The 23,509-nt window shown below is 42.1% G+C and overlaps 1 protein-coding gene across 1 annotated transcript in view; it reads left to right on the top strand.

Annotated features, from left to right (window-relative positions):
• Positions 1 to 23,509, top strand: part of HPS1 (HPS1 biogenesis of lysosomal organelles complex 3 subunit 1) — a 946,304-nt gene that overhangs the window by 719,705 nt on the left and 203,090 nt on the right. The gene's annotated exons all lie outside the window — the stretch shown is intronic.

Raw genomic sequence — 23,509 nt, 5'->3', positions numbered from 1 at the left:
TTTTTTTTAGACACCCCAATGTATTTTTGATGGGGCTCTGTGAGAAGTAGACTGTTTTACATGCGGACTGTTGTTGACATCCAGAATATGCATCGTGTATTATTGCTGTTTGTTTATCTTATAATTATGTGGATAATTATGCCAATTATACCCAGGTTAAAGGGTCATCTTGGGTTATCTGGTTTGTCCACTTTGAATAGAAAAATCCACCATGTGGTGAACCTTCGCAGGTTCATAGGTAAATATTAGGCTAGCTACCTTGAAGAGCCATTTTAAGCCTAGTCAATAACCTGACGTCAGAATCAAGCCCCGTCTTTCTTGTAAAGACCTTAACTATTATGATGAACCTACCCCCATCTGATTGTCAGCTTCAGTTTTTCCTGAGTACGAGCTCCCTTCCTTCTTTTATGATGCACCTGTAGTGCTCCGATCCTGTTTAATGCCTAAGCAACCAGATGCAACCTCCAGATGTCCACTAAGTTTAAAGCTTGATTTGTATTCTGTCCTTTTAGCTTTCTTTCTTATACTGTATGACGGGGTCTATATTAGATCAGCGAACGCTTAAACAAGCGAACGCTGATTGATCGAACTTATTTTAGCGAAAGGTAAAAATATTGAAGCAACAGAAACTCAATTTTTTTCCTAGGGAAAGAATTTGGTTGTCCTTTTCTGTTGCTTCGGTATTTTCAGTGCTGTGGTGGAAAGTTACGGGTCGGATTCAGGTAAGTGTGCAATTGTGTGGATGTGAGTGTTAGGGTGGGTTAGGTGAGTTAGGGTTAGGGCTCGGGTTAGGTATGTGTGCGATTGTGTGGACCTGAAGGTTAGGGTGGATTTAGGTGAGTTAGGGTTAGGGAGCGGGTGAGGTGAGTGTGCGATGGTGACTGACCTTAGGGTTAGGGTTTGGGTTAAGGTAAGTGGATAGTTAGTGGTGTGTGCATAGTTTAGTGTAGGGTTAGGTGCCAGATTTCAGGTGTATGTGTGTGGATTTCTGTTTGTTTGGTGTGCTTGTGTTGTGTGTGTGTGTTTTGGATCAGCGATTTTTTTTTTTCCGTAGGAAAAAAAATCGCTGATTTGACCGTTCGAGATTGTAAGCTTTCGCTTACATAAGGTCGATAATCAGCATTCGCTTTTTTAAGCGTTTGCTGATCTAATATAGACCCTGCATGACTAGGGGAGTGGGCCTACTCAACCTTATCAGCTATTATTTTCTCTTCCTTATCCAAAGAGATTGTGGTCTGTTACTGCTGTATACAGAGACTGTAGTTACTGATACTGTACAGAGGTTATTGCTACTGTTACTTTTGGGCTTATTGTGATTGCTTGTTGTTGCTGGATTTTTGTTTTTAGTGTTGTTTCTAGGATGGACAAGACTTCAGGATTTAAAAAAAATGTGCCTGTTTGGCCTCAAAATTCCATCACAGCATTCCCATCATTTATGACTGGTATACTTGGGGCTAGAACATTTTGCCACCTTCTGCAAAATGCATAAGGCCTTTGAGCTTTTACAGGAATGCCCCCACACTCCCTGCAAGTTATATATACCAACTCCGAAATCACACTATGAGAAAAAGGGTAAATTTGCTGATCCTTGCTGTACCGTGATCTCCATTCAAAAGCTTTGAGTTTTCAAAAACTCTATCATATGGTCCCGACCATATGGAGTTCAAGTTTCTGAAAACTTGATAAACTGATATGGACCTGTATACCACAACAAAATTGTCACTACTATCAGCAAGATGTTTGCTTCATTTGTATCTGTCATTAGGCATCTTGTACAATATCACAAAGTCTCAGAGCCAGCTGAGACAGTAGTGTTAACAGGATGCCATGTGGGTACAAAGCTTCAAATTATAAAATTTCCAGCAGACAGACTGGTAACATTTAAGAACTTTGACTTCAAAGCTGCAGCATATCCTCCTGTATTACTGATCCTGTAAGTACTAGGCTTGATGCTGCCTCTGTCCAACTGGTTTCCCATGCAAGATTCTACAAGAGGGTGCTGCTGTGGAATTTGAGCATGCAGTGGTCTCCGTCACTAGATCCAGTGAGCAGACAGATTCATCTTTCCTATGTATATAGACTGGTGGATCCAGTCACCCACTGTTGCAGCCAGGAAACCACTCATCCTGACCTTTGAAAGGCCATAGTGACCACAGACACTTGTCTTGGATGAGCAGTATTTTAAAGGAGAAAATTATTCAAAAAGTGTGGATTCAACAAGCTGCTAACCTTCACATACGTGTCCTGGAGATGAGGGTGATCCTCCGACCATTGTAGGCCCTTTAGGAACATCTTCCCCATGGGGTGTTTTCTGTCCATACAAACAAAACATTGGTAATATTGGATCTCAGCAAGCAGGAAAGAACTCATACATACCCATTATGCACAGAAACCAAGATAGTGTGGTTTTGGGTGGTCTTCACAGATCTTTCTGATAGCAATGCAAAATTCAGGATGGACCAGCTATCTGGCAAACAAGCTCAGCAGGTGTATTCTTATGCATCACAAGTGATCCCTCAACTCTTCTATAGCATGCATGATATTCTGCTGCCAGGGTGGCCCTTGCTGTGATCCATTTGCTTCCCCAGTCAACACCTAATCCAGCAGGTTTTTTGCCCTAATCCCCTATGGGGACAATCACCCAGGTAGCTCATGCCAGTCAATAACGTCCTGGACTCCACTATGCTTTTTCCACTTTGCCATGAATGAGAAGGTTCCTACAGAAAACCTCACTGTACTAGGCCTTAATCTTCCTCATAGCCACTTTCTACCCAAGTCAAACCAGGTTATAAATGCTGCGATCTCTCCTCAAAAATGCAGCCTTGCCATCCGGATTCCAGACTGGATCTCCTATCCAACTCATCTGGTGAGTCTCAACTAGATACTTATTTCTCAGAGTGAGTGCCTGGAATCTCCATTTCCACTGATGGCCAAGGGATCCTTCCTTACTGCTGAGGGCAGATCATATTATTGCTGCTTCTCAAACTTTTGACCTGTAAACATTACAAGAGTAAATGGAAACGATTTTCTCTTTGGGCACTTCAGTAAGGATGTGGCTACTATTTCTGCCTCAGTTCTGTTTCTTGTGTCACGCTTTTGTGTGTCTTTTGCCACTCCTCTATCAAAGTTCGGTCAGTGGCTATTTCCAACTTCAAGCAGATCATTAATTCTCAAAACCTTTGTAAGAGACACGTTTCTTTTGAGATCCCCAGGTAAACACCCACACCTCCCTGGGAAACCTTGACTCATCTGACTTGATGTTTCTGTCTTTGAAGACCTTGTTCTGAGTGGCTGTCACTTTGGCAAGACGGTTCTCAGAGCATCACATTATCTTATCAAAACTGCCTTAATTAGACCTCCACAAGGACCGAATTTTCCTCCAGTCCATTTCCTCTTATACCCAAGATTGCTTCACAAATTTACCTTAAATCAACCTATCAATCTTCATTTTCCAAACTGTTCCAGCAAACTAGAGTACTTCTGCATGCATTTGATGTCCACAGGCAACTGACAATCAGTTCAAATTGCACAAAATTTCAAAAATGACAACCAGCATTCCATTTTCAACACCCTTTCCAAACTGGGCCAGAAAGTTTCTATACTGACTGCATCCTTTTCATATATCACAAAACAGAACCTTATTATTTGAGTTTAAGGCACACTTAAAGGTACACTGCAGCTTCCACAGCCATTTTGTAAGAATTCAGCTGTGCACAGTATTTAGGATACTGCTACAGGATCCATCATAAGCACCTTTTGTAAATATTACTAGCTGGACTGGATCTCTATAGCAATAACCCACGCCTGGGTGTGGGTAATGCTAAATTTACCCACGGTTGGCGTGGTTTGGTCCCGAGGCGGCCCGAGGGACCAAACAAAGCCAACCGTGGTAATTTAGCATTACCCACACCCAGGCGTTATTGCTATTATATCATGACATTATTTAAGAAAAGAAACTATTTCTTTTCTTAAATAATGGCATAGTATAATGCCTGTTTACTGCCCTTCCGCAGATGCCTGGCATCCGGCAGTTCTGATGTACTGCGCGCCGCGGTACATCAGAGTTGAGCAAAAGCAACGGAGAAAGCAAGATCTCCGTTTTTTGTCTCGCTATGTTAAATGAGTTTAACATAGCGAGACAGTTTTAAAATAAGCAACGGACATCTCCGTTGCTTATTTTAAAACTGTCGCCATGTTAAACTCATTTAACATAGACATTTAAAAAGCAACGGAGATCTTGCTTTCTCCGCTGTTTTTTAAACACTGTCTCGCTATGTTAAATGGGTTTAACATAGAGAGAAGCTTTAAAATAAGCAACGGAGATCTCCGCTGTTTTTAAAGCTGTCTCGCTATGTTAAACCCATTTAACATAGCGAGACAGTAGAGTTATACTAATGGAAAAAAGTCCGGGTGACCGGACCTTTTTCCATTAGTATAACTCGATTTACAACGGGCACGCTGGCCAATCAGCGTGCACGTTTTGGGGCGGTCATGGTATAATAGGTTATAGCCTTCCTTTGGAGCTATGTCAAAGTGAACAGATGGGATAACTGAATATGCAGAAGTGTATACCCTAACGTTGTATCTTGGTTATACCTAGTCTGTTCACTTCAACAGCCCATCCACCTGCCCTCTCCAATTTGTCATGTTTTTCTGTATTTCTGGGCTTACCTTGTACGCCTAACCTTAAGGCTGTCCCCTGTCTACATTTGCATCTTGCTGTCCTGTCTCTCAGTTTACTTTGAGACTTAGGCTGCATACTTAATCTACGAGTTACAATACAGGAGAGAGGGCCATCACTGGAGCTCTGGAAAAACTGATGTTACCAGCTGAATCCACCAGATGGCAGATTTTCGTATCAGTCTAAATGAACAAATTGCAGATAACCAAGATCCATTTTTAAGGTAAGAACATAACTTCCATATAGTATACATTACTCTCTTTGTAACATTACCCATTTTTTTGTTTACATTTGATACCTTAAAATTTCCATTTAGGTTGTGCCTATTCTTGCTGATGTCCTAGAGAGAAAAGATCAAAAAATAATTATGTACAAAGGGGAAAATGCTTCCTACAATCTGCAGCTTCTCCATCGTTGACCTACAGAATATTTGTCATGTCACTGCTGTTTATTTCACTTTAATTTTGCCAATATTATCTATATTAACTTGGGTATAATGTATATTAACCCCTTTGTAACAGTATCCATGTTTGATTTATATTTGATGGTTGGACATTTTCAGGTGTCCTAGGGAGAAACGATCAGGGGACCATTGTAAAAACAAGGAAATTCTCCTACAATTAATTCCACTAATTCAGAATTACCTCATAAGTCTGTATTCCCAGTGCCACTTGCAAATAAAGTGTACTCTTCAACATTCCTGTCCACAGATTCATTGCTATATGTCAGAACTATGATTGTCTCCCCTGTATCTAGAGCCTAGGTAGAGCTATCCCAGTCGCCAAGACATTACAAATTTAGCAGCAAACCGGCCCAAACTTTTTTTTTTTCATTTTTTGTGTTTGTATTTGTTTTTGTATTGTCTTTAAAGAAGCAGGTTAAAATGGTAGCATTTGACTGAATTTGGCAGTACAGGGACCCAAACGCTTGTTCTTTATGTTTTTTTACACATTTAATGTTTCTTTAAAAGTGATAGATGTCAAGACGTACAGTTACTGACAAGATGATTCTGTTATCCAAAGCACACAAAGTTGAAGAGTTTTCAGATTCTACCTCATTCTTCCTCAGTGTAGTAGAAATAAAAAAATGATTTCCCTTCTGTGACCTGTTTTTCTCTCTGACGCCTCAGTTATGCAGCCATACCTATCACCTGTCATACAAAACAACCTAACTGCACATGAGTATCATATAATAACTACTACAAGGAACCACTAAATATGCTGTAGTGTGGTGCATTAATTTTTAGCAGTATATGCAGAACAGATCAGTTGCACTGAAAGCCAAGTAATTCAGAGTTTGACTTCTCTTAACAAGGTTTTCCAGTATCCTGTCTGGAGCTTTACTTCCTGATCATGGGAGTCTTGCATCAAGAATGGAAACATATTACCATAGAGAAGTATTCTGTTCTGAAAGAAGAAATGCACCCTAAAAGGTCACAGACTAGCATATATTATCAGTCATACAGCCTTACAATTTCTGAAACCTATCTGAAGCCAACTGACTCCACCAACGCTGTCCCTGTTTCTGGTTAAGCCATTCTATTTTTTTTTTTAAGAAAATTGAATTTAACATATTTACAATATATACACAGAAAGGAAGAAATTCAAATCATATGTTATTATACAATGATAGGAATACACTGAGTCACCAAGGTAATCTTTTACAGTTAACACATTGAGTCTTGGCATTTCAGTAGCAGCATTTCAGGATTATCCCAACCACTAAAAGTCTTAGTAAGATTTATACATCATATTCTGATCACTTCTTTTTCAGTTCTACATAGTATTTCTGTTAAATTTAAGAATTTTTTTAACGTAGGAACTGAGTTTGATTTCCAGTTTTTTGTAATAACTTTTCTAGCAAGTGCTAGGTGCTAAACCATTCTTTGTTGTGATATAACACAAAAGAAGTAAGGTAAGTTGCATTACTGTGTAAAGACAGATGATCTTCGTGTTTCACTGTTGCAATCCTCACATTTGGGTTATCTGCCTGCAAGTAGCCCTCAGTCGGCCTGAATACCAGAGTCTTGGGATTTCTGTGTCGGATGCTGTCACTTCTTCCATGACAACAGGTCGTCAGGGGTATAAAACATGCAACCGACGCCATTGCATCAGCTTTTCTTGCCGTGCGGTGTCAGAAGCAGAAACAGCTCGCAAGTGCCAGTCAGCCGCCTCCTGAAATTTTCGTTTTTTCAAGTTTCAGACCTGACTTTTTCTAAAAGACAAGTACCCTGTTGGGGATCCTTTTTTTTTGCTCTAACAGATGTCAGAAAAAGTTAATAATTGTCTTGCCTGTGGAAAGCAAATACTTCACAGAGATTTTCATTCTTACTGCATCATCTATTTAGGCCCAGACCACAACGTTCCTCACTGTCGGTTTTGTGCCTTGTTCAACGCCCAAACTATTCGTTGTCGGGCTATTTTTGTCGCTAAATTCTTTCACTCTCATTCTCCGTATTCCAAAATGGCTTCATTAAGGCATCCGACTACCGATCTTCCGAAAAAATGTAAGGATAAAGACAGATACGGACCGCATAGGTCCAAAACTGCTGACAACACTTCCGTTAAGCTAGTCACCAGTCCGCCGGTACTCAGTGAGGCGCTTTCGTAGCCCCTGATACCCGTTTCTGCAGATTCACAGGCCTCTACTGAGACCCATTCGGAGTCCAGTATGCGCAAAATGCTTCTTCGACTATGGAACCTGTGGATGTCTCTACTTTGGATGGGTCCGAAACCGCTGTGCAGGCACCAGCTTCTGAGGGTGTATTCAGACCTTCCAATTTTCATATGAAACAGACGACTTTGTTTCAAACCAAAAATACCGAATTTCTTAGGTCCAGAGTTAACACTACGCCTAGGAAACCGATGACCAAAGCACATTCTCAGGCCCACATGCCACAGAAACAAGTGCTTAGAATGGCTGAAGACCTTATTACTTTAATTAGGGGAAGCCAGCCTTCCCCTTCAAAAAGACCAAGAACTGATTTTTCTTCTGATTCTTCAGATCATGAGTCTGATGACTCTGACCCTTCTGAGTACCAGGACATACCCTTATCTACCTACAAGGATTTTGATGCAGAGGATTCCATTCCCTCTGCTTCCGCACCAGAAGATTTTTCCTTTGCTGAAACCCTGCATACCCTTAGAGAGCATTTCCAATGGGAGTGCCAGGACTACCCACAGTCCAAAAAGAGACTGAGGGAGTTTTTAAAGTTGCCTCAGCACAGGCCTCTTGCTATACCTCCTTTTCTAGAAATTGTAGATGATGTCTTCTTGGAATCCAGCCTTACCCCTGATACTTTGCCTCCAGCTCCCAGGAAACCTGACTGGTACTACAGAGTACTTGACTCTCAAATTCCTCTTTAAGAATCCTACTGCGGATCCAGAGACCATTTCCCAGGGCCCTAAAGGCATTAAGGCTACAACAGCCAAAAACCCTACCCCTTTGGACAGGGATTCTAGGGCTTTAGACAGATGGGGTAAGAAGGTATACACCTCTGCTACTCTTGCCATCAGGGATTTAAATTGCCAGTTTCATATGTTAAAGTATCAGCAACATATTATGGAGCTAATTAAACAGAAAATGTTGTTGACCCCTGATTGTGCAGAACATAAAGATTTACAGAAGTTAATGCATTCTGCTAACCAAGTTGCAAAACATACTTTGCAATGTGGTTTTGATGCCGTAGAAGCATCTTGCAGGGCTGCTGTCACTGGGTCTGTTCTTAGAAGGCATGCTTGGCTTAAGGAACAATTCTTGCCAGACCATGTCAAAGCAAAATTACTAGATGCACCATTAAACCAAGAAACGTCTGTTTGGCAATAAAGCAGAAGTCCTCAAAAAGATGGAGGAAGAAGCTAAATCTATGCAAACTGTTAAAGATTTCCTACAGGTACAGCCTTCTAGATTCAGTAGGCATTGGCCTTCTAAAAACTGGTCCTTTCCAGTCCCTCCCAGACCTTCTCAATCCAAACCCTGGGGCAGCAGACCACCAAGACTACAGTCTCAGGACATGCACAGATCTAAGCAATGGAGTGCTCCCACCTCTAAAACAGGGAGTAGTAAGCCACCATCCTATGGTAAAAATTCACAATGACTTATCCTTAACCTTTAGGAGGAAAACTTGCTCTGCATGCAAAAAACTGGGAGTACATTATACAGGACAGATGGGTCTTAAACATTGTATCCCGGGGATACAGATTCTGCTTCCACTCACTGCCAACCCCAAGCGGATGGCCAGACCTCCCCCCAAACCAGTGGGCAGAGGCCCAAAAGCAAGTACTTTCTCTTCTCAGTATCAAGGCTATTCATCCTGTCCTAGCAGAACAAAGAAGATGAGGTTTTTATTCCAGACCGTTTCTGGTACCCAGAAAAGAAAACTCTTGGCCGCTCTATCCTGGATCTGTCTATTCTCAACACCTTCCTGGTGGTTCCAAGATTCAAGATACTTACTCTCCCAAAAGCTGCTTCCTGTGATAGCCAGGGACTCCTGGCTAGCCACCCTAGACTTAAAAGAAGCTTATCTGCACATCCCCATAAGGAAATCTTGCAGGAAATATCTACGTTTCAGAGCAGGCTCTATGCACTATCAGTTCTCTGCATTCCCCTTTGGCTTATCTACTGCACCCAGGGTATTCACAAAATGCCTAGCTCCAGCCATTGCATATTTCTGGCAGAGAAAAAATTAAATTTACCCATACTTGGATGATTGCCTGATTCAGGCGGACAGTCAGGAATTGCTACTACAGTACCTGACATTTATAAAGAGTCTTCTAACTTCACTGTGGTACACCATCAGTGAAAATAAATCACATCTAGTACCCAGCCAACAGATTGTATTCCTGGGAGCAAGCTTGAACACAACTTCCCAGATGGCATTCCTCACTCCAGAAAAAACAGATTTATTTGACTACTTCAATCTACTGGCCACCAAAACCCAGCTATCTGCAAGAAAAATACTGCAATCCCTAGGGTTCATGGCCTCTTGCATTCTACTAATTCCATATGCAAGACTGCATATGAGGAAACTTCAGTGGTACTTAAAAAGTCTCTGGTGTCAACATTCTCAGGACCTGGAAACTATGATTCCTATCATTCCTTGACTAAGGACAGAGTTCCTTTGGTGGGCAGAGGCCTACTACCACAACAAGGGACTCCCTTTCACTCAACCCTCTGCTGCCCAAACCCTAACAGACGCATCAGACTATGCATGGGGGGCTCACATGGCAGGACAATGCATTCAAGGCAAATGAAGCCCAAAGCAAATGCACCTGCATATCAATCAAAAAGAAGTGTTAGCTGTACAGAATGCTTTGACAGCCTTCAAATGCCTTATTCTTCCAGGGCAACTATTGATAGACAGACAACACCACAGTTATGTGGTACATAAACAAGCAGGGGGGAACCCATTCCTGCAGATTAGCCATGGCTCTGTGGAACACAGCCTTGAGCAATCAAGTGCACCTGCAAGCTCAATTCCTGCCAGGCAAACTAAATTCTGTGGCAGATGACGTAAGCAGAAATCTAATGGACCCACACGAGTGGAAACTGAAACCCCAAATATTCAAGCTTCTGATCCACAGGTGGGGGGCGCCAGAGGTGGACCTCTTTGCTTCCCCTCAGAACTATAAATTGAGCAAATATTGCACCAGAACTCCCCACAGCCAAGCATGGAAAGTGGATGCCCTGTCCTTTACATGGGAAAACCTCTCAATCTATGCCTTTCCCCCTCTGCCCCTCCTCTCGAAGGTTCTACTAAAGATCAAACAGGACAAGCCAAGGACAGTCTTGATTGCACAAGACTGGCCACGCCAGCACTGGTACCCACTTTTGCGCAGTCTGACAGTAGTGCCACTATGGCACCTGCCTCAGACCCCTTCCCTGCTGTCCCAGCAGGAGGGTCAGCTTTTGCATCCTCAGCTACAGACCCTGAACCTAGAAGCCTTGCTCATCCCCTGATCTCTTCACCAGCAACCCCCAGTAAACAGGTACTGGATGTCATCCTCGAGGCAAGGAGGCCTAGTACTAGAAAATACTATTCAGAAAAGTGGAAAAGATACTGTCCTTGGAGCCAGTCTCAGAGAATGGACACAACTGTGCCCAGCTTACCTCATATACTAGATTACTTAAAAGAAATGCTCCACAAAGACCTATCCTTCTCTTCTATTAAGATTTATGCCTCTGCCATCTCAGCTCATTATAATACTGAGCCACTCCTCTTCTCTCATCCTGTGGTCAAACAGTTCCTGAGAGGAGCCAAAAATTTAAGACACCCCCCCCCCCCAGGAGAGCTCTCACTCCAGACTGGGACATTAACTTTGTATTGGAAAAGCTCACGCTTCCACCCTTTGAATCTGCTACTATAGCAGAGTTAAAATTCCTCTCCTGGAAAACACCTTTACTTCTAGCCATCACTTCAGCAAGAAGAGTGTCTGAATTGCAGGCCCTTATGGCCCTGGAACCCTTCATTATCTTCCATGCGGACAGGGTTTCCCTCAGGACTTAACCCATCATTTATGCCCAAGGTGGTATCTAGTGTGGCTTTAAACCAATACATTCATTTGACAACTTTTTTCCCTAATCCTCAGAATAAAGGGGAAAGGGTCCTGCACTCCCTGGATATGCATGGGCATCTTAGGTTGTATCTGGACAGGACTAAACCTTTCAGAAAATCTGACCAGCTGCTAGTCAGCTTTGCTACAGGGGCAGACAGAAGGCAAGGCCATTTCAAAGCAAACCATTTCTAAATGGATAGCACACTGCATCCTTCTGTTACAAACACCATGGGAAACTTACCTAACAGGGGATCAGAACACATTCCACTAGGGCTTCATCAACCTCTATAGCATTTCTCAGGGGAGTCTCTACCAGGGCCATCCTGGAAGCTGCAACCTGGAGCTCTGTACACACTTTCACCAAGCATTACCACTTACCTATCTTTTCTAAATCCAGAGCTGGATTTGCCACAGTAGTCATACAGGGCCTGCTTGCCAGCCCTAATGCTACTTTACTGCCTTCACCCTTCCTCAGCTTTGGGAATCAACCCAAATGCGATGACTGCAACAGTGAAACACGAAGAACATAGTACAGTTGTGTACACTTACCATAAATGTAGATGTTCGAGTGTATTCACTGTTGCAGTCCTGGTTACCCTCCCCTCCAGCCCCCTAACTTCTCTATACTTCTACCTATCCTTTTTCTTTGGCCATATCTTAACTTATAACATTGGAATTTGCTTTTTGCTGGGGGTGTTCCACACCATGTAACTGCTTCCTATTTTGGGAGCTCCTGACATCTGGGGCAAGAAAAACTGATGTAATGGCATCGGCTGCATGTTTTATACCCCTGACGACCTGACATCATGGAAGAAGCAACAGCATCCGACGCAGAAATCCCAAGACTCTGGTATTCAGGCTGACTGAGGGCTACGTGCAGGCAGATAACCCAAATATGATGACTGCAACAGTGAATGCACTCGAACACCTACATTTATGGTAAGTGTACACAACTGTACTTTGTGTGTGTATTGCCTTCAGATTCAAGTTTTTACTCACCAGGAGTGTATTGTAGCCTATGTTAGTCAATGAAGCTAAGTTCCTTACCATTATTGGTACTTTTCCGTTATTGGGGCAACACTTGTAATGCGGAAGCATGCGAACACAAAGATCGCACAGCTGTCAGCTCTGACACCGCATGTTTGCAAACCAAAAGAGAGACAGATGTATGTGCTGCAGCGTTTGTTTGCTTTCACAGAAATATCAGCTCATGTGTATGTGTTACAGAAGCACAGCATTTCACCACTACATGATGTTAAGACAGCACGACTGTAAAATACATATGATTTCTTATTTGAATCAAACAGTTATCTGCCTAAAACTCACTCTGAAAAGTATGGCAGAGAACAAAGTTAGGATGCACAGCACGCCCCTTGGATCAGAATCTTATTTAAGGAAATTTCAGTAATTTTCAGCCCAGTACTTGTTGCTAGTCAAGGTATAGCAGATAACATAGACATTGGTAGATCCTAGTTCCTTTATTATTAGGCATTAAACAATCTGAAGATGTCAAAGGTTATTAAGGTCATTCGGTTAAGGTACATTGCTATTTCCTTTAGCTCAGCATAGTCCAGTGACATTTCTAACTGATGCGTCTCCTTCAGGATCATTATAACATCACCTTCTGTGGGAGGACATCTTGCCTTCTTCCACTTGCAGTAATCACTTTTCAGAAGCTAAAAACCAAAAGTCCACAAGGGCTCTGTCTCTTCTAGAAAGCGATTCTCTGTCTAACCCAAAGCTGTCAGGAAGTAAGATGGTGAGACAATGATCTGATTTTTCCAGATGTAATCACAAATGGTTTGTGATGCCTCAGTCAGTCTGCTGCACGCTGAAAAGTACCCAGATAAGCATCAGCTGCGAAATCATTGCGAGCCCGTTGTAACATTCCAAGCGCTGTTGTCCCGATAACGGAAAAGTACCAAAATGTACATATGCAGCAAAACTGGCTTTACTCCAGAAATCAGAAAACACATTCAGAAAATTAATTGACTTTGATAACTTCAGAAATTGGAAGAGTTATAGCCAGTAGACAGTGTTTGTTATTATCACCTCAGTAACTTAAAGTTTGCACAGCAGGTAACAAAGTAAGTAATACCACCTTCCAAAGGAAAAAATATGATATTCATTATACAACCAGGACGGGATGCAACTCCCCAGTATTCTGGAACTTTGTTGACTGCCTTCTTTACCCTGACTGTTCACATAACTTATCTTCTTTCCTGCAGCTATACAGTGGCCTCATTAACATTTAAAAAGTATAGTACAATGAGCTCTTTTTGTTCTTTAGGAGTAAGCATGTTCCTCTGTGTATGCTCTGATAAACTCATATACACACTAAGCAGAAACACTAAACACAGTCAAAAGTTTTCCGAAAGAGTGGTAGGAAAGACACTCTTCTTCTTCTTCTTCTTCTTTCGGCTTTTTCCCGGTTAGGGGTCGCCACAGCGGATCACCTTGTCCGCACATTATTTGGCAGTGGAGTTTTATGGTGTCGAGTTGCCAGCCCGGCGCCCAACCTTCCACAGAAGGCACACTCACACGCACACCTAGGGCCAATTTAGAGTATCCAATCCACCTGCAGCATGTCTTTGGGATGTGGGAGGAAACCGGAGCACCCGGAGGAAACCCACGCGACCACAGGGAGGACATGCAGACTCCACACAGAAGGCACCCCAGCCGAGGATCGAACCGGAGAACCTCTTGCTGTGAGGCAGCAGTGCTAACCACTGCACCACCGTGGCCGCCCTAGTGGTAGGAAAGACACTATTAGATTTAAATTAGGCAAATCAATAATCATGGACATGTAAAAGTCTGGATAACTAGTATGGAGACAACTGCTACAGGATTTGTTTTTAAGACTCCTGGATATGAGCCCATTTATGACTTTAATATATGTCCAAACCTGGTCAAGATAACTTGCAAATTGACTAGCCAAAATAGTGTAGACTGCGCCTCTGCAGCTATTGAGTTAGTGTATAGAAGTTAATGCCCCCCACTGATGGTACAGTGAGTCCCCCCCACCCTTGCTAAAAAAATAAAGACTTTCGTTTTGGTTTGGTGAAAGTGGTTTTCAGAGTAATCATTTCATGTTATCAGCACTCAGTGAAACCGCATTTGAGGAATCATCACAGATGTATCTGTGCTAGTTTTGATTGTGCATGCATCTGAGAAGGATTTTTTAAGGTATGGAGCAGACAGGGGTCTACTTCAGAAGACTGACAAACCAAGACTGAATCCCAAAAGACTGAAAACTCAAAATACTGAACACATTTTTAATGCAGGGGACAAGCTCCCCTGCCCCCACACCCCCTGCTAAATATATATACTGACTCCAAGATCACACAACAGTGGAAAAGTGGCAAATTACACCATTCAGTATTTTGAATTTTCAGTCTTCTGAAGTAGACCCGGTAGACAGGCATTACAAAGGCTACCTTGTTTCATTTGCAGGAGATTATAGCATAAATGTACCCTTTCTCAATACAGGTGACACTAGTCAGTCTCTTTCTCATTATGTCTTAAGCTATCTGTGAAGGAAAGTCAAGACATATCGTATATTACAAGCCTAAACCAAAAAGTAAAAAAGGTCACACAGACAAACCATTTAGTAAAAACTACAAGAAAAATCTAGCAAAGCTATAGTTTTCACTGTGTGATACCTTGAACCTCCTGTAATAGAGGTCTATGGCATATATGCAGATGACCCCTTAAGGACATCAAGTGTTTCAGACTTAAAAAGGAAAACATCATGGACATTCAGAAGACATATAGCTGAAACACTTGATGTCCTTAAGGGGTCGTTTTCATGTATCTCACATGGGCATCTCTGTTAGAGGAGGTTTAAGGTATCACACAGTGAAAACCCTAGCATGGCTAGGTTTTTTTCTTGTAGATTTTACTAATTGGTTTGTCTGTGTGATTGTTTTGGTTTAGTTATTAGTTGGGATATTTTGCAGACACCTTTAATGGTTATGGATATCAGCTGAGTTTAAAGATCCTTATAATCAAGTAGTCCACTTTTGTTCTGCTGCCAATGCCATAAGAAGGCCAAAATGTAGATATCCATACCATTAGTATTTGGCTTGAATCTGTCCATGAAGATGCAAAAAGGAAAAAGTCATGGATATTCAGAAGCCGTATAGCTGAAACATTTGATGCCCTTAATGTGTCATTTGCATATATCCCATGGGACTCTTACAGGAGGTTTAAAGTATCATGCAGTGAAAACTCTAGCTTGGCTAAGTTTTTCTTGTAGTTTCTACATACTACAAGTCTTCTTAAAATTCTAGGGGGGGTAATTAACTGGTTTTCCCCATCTTGCACCTTAAAGATCATTAAAATGCTGGCTGCTACAAGAGAGCCTTTGATTTGATGAAACAACTTTTCAAACATTTCTCCACTTTACTTTCATGTCCTTACAGCATGCATTTAAGCCACTAGATGGTAAATATCAGTGATCAACTGGCTAAAATTATTGGATGTGGATAATGACAAACAATTGTGTAATGGCAAGAAGGATCATGGTTGCCAAGGCCAGCACTTTTTTGTAAAGAAATGAAATATATCTGATGAAGGTAGACTAGGATAAATATGTAGTTAACATGCTTGGAATAATGCCCTGAAAATGGCAGTTTAAAATTTATTACTGCAGGATATATAATAGTCATGGGGAAAAGTGTACATCCCTCTCTGGTACCAGTATAAACACAAAAATGGAAATGGATTTGGGATGCGTCAATTAATCAAAGGCTGTCAAATGCATTTAGGTCACTAAACCTAGTTGTGTGCAATATTGATTTGAAAGAAAATAAACATTGAATTAGTGTTATAATATAGCAGACTTAAAAATTACCTGTACACTGACAAGTTGTTTAAAAAAAAAAAAAGATTTACAGAATTTATATTTTTAGGGACTACCAAACAACAGTCTTATTACATGGCCTGGAGTTAAGCAGTTAGTTTGGTAAGGCAGCTGAAGGGTCTGTAGAGGTACAATGAAACACAGAAGGAATCATCTCCAAAAGGAAAACTTGTAGTTTGTCAAGTTAAGTCGTTATCTGGAGTGCTGTAGTTTCAGGCTTATGTCATAGCTTCTTAGTCGAGTACTAGGCTAGCTGCCTTGGTGGGCCATTTTAAGCCTAGCCATTTTCCCTTTTGATGCCTGAATTAACCTATCCTATTTGGTATTAGACTGGCTTTACCCATCCCCATGGTCGATTAGTATATACTAGCCCTTGTGAGAAGAACTGTGATCATACTATTGATAAATTGAGGGGACAAATGCATGAGATAAAGCATTTAGAGCTCTGTCTGAACATTAGTAGTACAGAGGGCAGTCCTAGAGCAAATTTTGTAATATTCATCCATAGATTCAAGTTGTGCTCGAGTTTGCACAAGTGTGAACTTTTTCTTTTGTGGATAGAGAGTCTCTTCCAGAGCAGCGGTATTCTCTGAAAGATGCAACTGTCCCTCCAAAGCACTCTGTTGCTGTTTCAAAAGAGATTTAGTTATGTAGACAGAGTATTTCTAATGCCATTTGACTTGCTGATGTGCAGTAGCTGCATCAGTATTGGGTTGCATGGTGCCTATTATGTCAAACATAGGTCACCCCTTAGCAGTCTGTAGGATACTGAGTATAGTGACAGGGCTGTTAGTCTATCCATATAGGACATATTATTCAGCTGTTGTATCCATTTAGTAGAGCATCGCTCTAGCTGTTAAGGTGTTGTATGTGTCTGTACAGATACATGTCAAAGGAAGCAATTATACTCAATGATTGGACTAATGAGGACTGCGTAAAAGGGGACAATGGCATCTCTAGATTTAGACACAATCCCTTTGTTTATAAGCTGCACAATATAGAAGGACTTCATCACAGTGGACACGGGTAAAAGGTCACTGTCCACATAAGTTCCCAAATTCTGAACAGCTGGGTCAGCTCTTAGGAGCATATTATTACTGTGGTAGTTTCTCAGGAGAAATGACTACAAAAGGATAAAGTAATGCATTTTTTTGGTATTTAGTTTCCATTCATGATTTTGAATCAGTTATGTGAGATGAGCCTTCTTCCAGAATGGCCAAGTCATTTATGGATTCAGTGACTTCTCCTAGCTTAAAGTCATCTGCAAACTTGGTTAGCCCAACCCTTTGGAATTGGCTTTTACTTCAGAGAAATATTTGACAAACACGAGAGGTTCCAGCACAGAATCCTGTGGACTGCACTGGTAACTTTTTTTTTTTAATGTAGGTAGCTTCCCCCGTTTTAATCTTCTACATCCTATCTGTAAGCCACTTGACAATCTAGTTAGTGACATGAGTTTATTCCTGGTTTATTTAGCTTTACCTCTATACCTGAGAGGGGTATTTTATCAAAAGCTTTGGCCAGGTTAAGGAATGCATTGTGTACGGTTTTACCGTCATCTGTTGATTTGGTCATCCTTTTAAAAAAGTTTTTCATCCTTGTATGAAAATAAGTGAAGTATAATTTCAGAGGGGAACAGCAGATGTGGTGTGTTATTTGCAGAGCAAGCATGCAGTCTGTCTAACTGCTTCTACCTCATATAACTGATTACCAATGTACTAAAAGCTGAAAATGCTCTGTTGTGATTTTAACTGATTTGTATGGTCTGTTGCGCTGTGGAAGTGTGCCTTTGCATCTCACCGTCCTTCCATTGTGTTGCTTTACTAAACTTATATTAATCTGACTGCATGTTGTTTTACTATTCCTCTAAAAGTATTTATTAGTAAAAGTAAAAATGCTGCATTATTTTACATAAAATTTATGCAAATCACAATGTTAATGTTTTCCATTTTTTTGTGGTCTTCGATGTGTTACATAATGTTAGAGTTAGTCCACCCCCATAGACTCTTCTGAAAAAACGGAGCGGCAACAAACACTGGTCATTTAAGTAGTAAGAGAAAATGCTTGCATACATATGAAGACAGTCAGACCACAAGTACTAAGCCATTCAGTAAAGTATTGCAAGGAAATAAGTATGCAGATACATGCATGTCTGTGTTCACTCTGTTATATCTGCAGTGTGTCAACAGAATTAATGGCTTGGGCGTTGCATCAAGTGCTCCGTTAACTGAATGTTGAAGATGTCAGAAGTAGGAAGATTGATTGTGAGTTTGGGATACTAATGCAGAAACTTTTAGAAGTACTGAAAGTTGTAGCACTGGGATGTGGGACTGTTTGTGGGTTTTGGAGAGAGTAAGGGAATAGATTTAGTGTTGTGTTATTTGCTGCTTGTGGCATGTCTAAGTGTCTTGTGAAGTGGATAGGAAAAGGTTTTACTAAGGTAAGGTATAGGGTTAGGCTTAGCATGCATTAGTAAGGTGATGCTTGCCTCCCCTGTGCCATCATACTAATGCATGCTGAGCCCAACCCTAATCCTGTATCTTATTAGAAAAACCCTTTCTGTAACACTATTGCTGTACAGAAAAAAATTATATCTGAATATCTGGTGGAGATGTTCTTCATCTCACATTGCTGCAGTCCTAACACTTGGGTAGTCCGCTGTCCCAGTCGGCCCGAATACCAAAGTATAAGGCTGACGTCGGTCAAGGCGCATTTGTCTGACATCAGGACGTCAGGGTACAAATGCGCATGACCGACGTCATATCCTCAGTCTTTTTTGCCGCATGGTCCGATGCAGAAGCAGTATTGCGAGTGCAGGTTGGCGTTCTGAAATTTTCTGAAGTCGGAGTTTCAGACCGAATCAAAGTTGGCTAAGTACCCGTTGGGGAATATTTTGGTTTTTCTTGCCTCAGTATTTAACCGGATGTCAGAAAAGTGAATAACTGTATTTCTTGTGGGAAACAGATACCTCATAGAGATTACCATACATTGTGTATACCTTGCTTAGGGCCTGAGCACGACGTTGTTGGCTGCCGTTCTTGTGCTAGATTTAACAAACGCACTATTAAGAGAAGATTAGATTGTGCCAGGTTAGTTTTTGGGAAGCGTTGTAATTACAACATGCCGCCGGTTGCTCCGGCGCCCGCTTCCTAAAAGTGCAAGGACAAAGCAGTGAAGTTTAGTGGAAGAACCGTCTGTCTCGGACGTCGGTTCTTTAGAGGGTTCGGTGGAGCCGGTGGTTCTACCAGAAGTTCCTTTGGATTCTCAGGGAGAGACTTTACTGTTACAAGATGTGTCCTCTCAGGAGGTAGGCCAGGCTGAAGGGGCTTCTCAGGTAGCTGTTCTCCCTCCCTTCCTAAGGTGGTTAGGCCCTCCCTTCTTTTTCCAAGGCTCCTTCTAGAGGCAGGCCAGGGTTAACTTCAGTGGGGGTCTCCCCTAGTTCTTCAGGGTCTCTGCCTAAGAAACATATGCTTAAAATGGCAGAAGATTTGATTACTATGATTAGAGGTTCTATACCCCCTGATAAGAAGCCTAGGGTGGAACCTGAGCTTGAGAGTTTTGAGCAGTGTTCGAGGCTTCTGAGTCTTCGGTTGAAGACTTGCAGGAGTATCCTCCTTATTCTGATTCTGATGTAGATGACTCTACACCTTCGGCTTCTCCTCCTGAGGATTTTTCTTTTCAGAGACCCTTCATTCCATGAGGGAGCATTTTAAATGGGAAGGTCAAGATTTCTCTGATTCTAGGAAAAGGCTTAGGGAATTTTGTTTCTACCCCAGCATAGGCCTTTAGCTATACCTCCTGTTCTGGACGTGGTAGAGGATGTTTTGCAGAGGCTTCCCTGAACCCTGATTCTTTGCCTCCTGCCCCAGTTAAACCGACAGGTATTATAGGGTGCCTGAAGCTCATAAGTATCTTTTAAGAGCCCTAGGGCAGACCCAGAAACTGTTTCTCAGGGCCCTAAAGGTGTTAAGGCTTCTGTTGTTAAAAATCCTGTTCCTTCTGATAAAGAGGCAAGGGCTTTGGATAGATGGGGGAAAAGGTGTATACTTCTTCCACTTTAGCCATGAGGGCTTTGAATTGCCAGTTTCACATGTTGAAATACCAAAATTATCTCCTTTCACAATTGAAGTCTAAGGTAGATGCTCTGGCGGAAGGTATTGAGTGTAAAGAGTTGCAGGATTTAGTTCATGTTTCGGAACAGGTGGGTAAGCATTCCTTGCAATGTGGCTTTGATGCTGTACAGGCCTCTTGAGGGTAGCAGCCACTGGTTCTGTTCTTCGCAGGCACGCCTGGCTCAGGGATCAGAATTTAGCTGAACATGTAAAGACAAGGATTTTAGATGCTCCTTTACAATCTGATGTGTTATTTGGTGCGCCTGTGGACGCAGTTTTAAAGAAAATGGAGGACAAGGCTAAGTCTATGCAGACTGTTAAAGATTTTTTGCAGGTTCAGCCTCCAAAGTTTAGTAGAAATTGGCCTACTAAGGGGTGGACTTATCCTTCTTATGATTCTCAGTCTAGGGGTAGATCTAGACGTGGTAGGGGCAGAGCTCAAGGTTCTTTTAGGCCTAGAACAGGCAGTTCGCCTGCCCAGTCTTCTGGTGAGGGCAGGGGTCAGTCCTTTCGTAAACAGACCCAATGACTTGCCTTTTCAGCTGCCAGAGCCTTCTCGTCTGGCAGCACCTTTGGGAGGAAGGCTGGCACTTTTCAAAGAAAACTGGAGTGTTATTACCCAAGACAGATGGGTATTGGATATCATTCACCACGGTTACAGGTTTTATTTCCATACCTTGCCTCCTTTAAAAGGCATGCCAGACATTCCTCCTATACAAAGAAAAGAGGCTCACAAGCAAATTTCTCTGTTGCTCCAGATAGGGGCCATTCAGCCGGTTCCTGTGCCAGAAAGGGGCCTAGGATTTTATTCTCGCCTGTTCCTAGTACCAAAAAGGGGAACACGTGGAGACCAATTTTGGATTTGTCAACCCTCAACACTTATTTGGACATTCCCAAGTTCAAAATGTTGACGTTACAACAGCTTTTACCTCTGCTGGGCAAAGATCACTGGATGGTAACTTTAGATCTCAAGGAGGCTTACCTTCATGTGCCTATCAGACTCAGTTGCAGGAAGTATCTGCGTTCCGAGCTGGAAATTCCCATTATCAGTTCTCTGCATTGCCCTTTGGCTTATCTACTGCGCCCAGAGTATTCACAAAAGTTCTGGCTCCAGTTGTAGCTTTTTCAGGCTAAAAGGAATACAAATCTATCCTTACTTGGACGACTGTCTGATTCTGGCTCAAGAAAGGACGAGCTTCTTCAGCATCTGGAATATGTGATAGCAGTGCTAAGATGCCTGGGGTATTCTGTGAACGAAATAAAGTCCAGTCTAGTACCCTCTCAAGACATGTGCTTTCTGGGTGTGAGACTGAATACAGCAGCCCAGATGGCCTTTTTAACCCCGGACAAACAAAAGAGTCTATCCCTTTACTTCCATCAACTATCTCATCAGTACGTGCTGACTGCAAGGACAGTCCTTCAAGCATTAGGGTTCATGGCATCTTGTATTCTGGTGCTTCCCAATGCCAAACTGCATATGAGGAAGCTACAATGGTATCTCAAAAATGTATGGACACAGCACTGCCAGGATCTGGACACTGTCATTCAAATAATACCTTGCATTCAAAAGGAATTTTTGTGGTGGGCTCAGGAATGTCACCTAAACAAGGGACTCTCTGTGACCCGGCCAGAGGCGAGTCAGATTCTAACGACAGATGCCTCAGTCATAGCTTGGGGAGCTCATCTGAATGGAAAGTGGATACAAGACAAGTGGCCTGCCAGACTACAGCATCTACATATCAACATGAAGGAGATGTTAGCAGTCCAGTTTGCATTGATGGCTTTCAAGGAGTTACTTCTTCCAGGGCAGGTGTTGATTCTAACAGACAACACAACTGTCATGTGGTATATCAACAAGCAAGGGGGAACACATTCTTATCCTCTATGCAGGCAAGCAATGATTTTGTGGGAGACTGCGCTCAGCTTGCAGCTTACTCTTCAAGCAAGGTTTCTGCCAGGAGCACAGAACTCCTTAGCAGATGTGTTAAGCAGGCAAATCATGGATCCCCACGAGTGGAAACTGGATCTTCATGTATTTCAGAAATTGACAGTGTCATGGGGAACTCCAGACATAGATCTGTTCGCTTCTCCACTAAACCACCAGCTGCCAAAGTTTTGCACGAAAAGTTTTCATCACACAGCTTGGAAAGTGAATGCTCTTTCGTTCAGTTGGGAAAATCTTCATGTGTATGCCTTTCCACCTCTGCCTCTCCTCCCAAAGGTACTCCTAAAGGTCAGACAAGACAAGCCAAGGATGATTTTGATAGCTCCAGATTGGCCTCGGCAACACTGGTACCCATTACTGAGGAATCTGGTAAGAAAGCCTCCATGGCCTTTACCTTTAATTCCACACCTTTTGTCTCAGAGGGACGGTCATCTACTCAATGTCAAGCTTCACTCTCTTCATCTAACAGCCTGGCATATTCTGTTTTGAACCACAGCAGGTCTCAACTTCCTCAACAAGTTTTGAATGTGATTATGGAAGCCAGAAGACCTAGTACACGTAAAGTGTATGCAGAAAAATGGAAGAGATTTTTATTTTGGAGTGCAGCAAAGGATTTGGATGTTTCTGAGCCTAATTTGAGTGTGGCTCTGCAATATCTTACTGAGCTATTGGACAAAGGTTTGTCTTTCTCTTCCATTAAGATTCATGCTGCAGCAATTTCAGCTCACTATGATTGTGACCCACCATTGTTTTCTCATCCTTTGTTCAAGCAATTTCTTAGAGGGGCAAAGAATATAAGACCCCACGAAGAGCTCCTACTCCTGCTTGGGACCTCAATTTTGTGTTGGAGAAACTTACTCTACAACCTTTTGAGCCTCGGCTACTGCTGAGTTGAAATACTTGTCATGGAAGACTGCTTTTTTGTTGGCCATTACTTCTGCAAGAAGGGTTTCTGAATTGCAGGCCCTTATGGCGGTGGAGCCTTTTTTGATTTTTCATAAGGATAGGGTATCATTACGTACTAATCCTTCATTTATGCCTAAGGTGGTTTCTAGTGTGGCTTTAAACCAAACTATTCATTTGCCTACCTTTTATGCAGATCCCCAAAATAGGGGGGAAAGATTTTGCACACTTTAGATGTACACAGGCAGTTGCGTTATTATTTAAGCAGGACTAGGGATTTTAGGCAGTCTCAGCAGTTGTTTGTTTCTTTTGCTTTAAGTTCTCAGGGCAAGCCTGTGTCAAAACAAACTATATCTAAGTGGATTGGGTTTTGCATTACATTCTGTTACTCCCATCATGGCAAGGAGATTCCAGCTGGGATTAGGCCTCATTCCACTAGGGCTACTGCCA

This window comes from Protopterus annectens, chromosome 14.part0 (assembly GCF_019279795.1).
Source record: "Protopterus annectens isolate FY-2018-M chromosome 14.part0, PAN1.0, whole genome shotgun sequence".
NCBI lineage: Eukaryota > Metazoa > Chordata > Ceratodontiformes > Protopteridae > Protopterus > Protopterus annectens.
The sequence above is the reverse complement of the archived record's forward strand: the minus strand, read 5'-3'. Positions and strand labels throughout refer to the sequence as shown.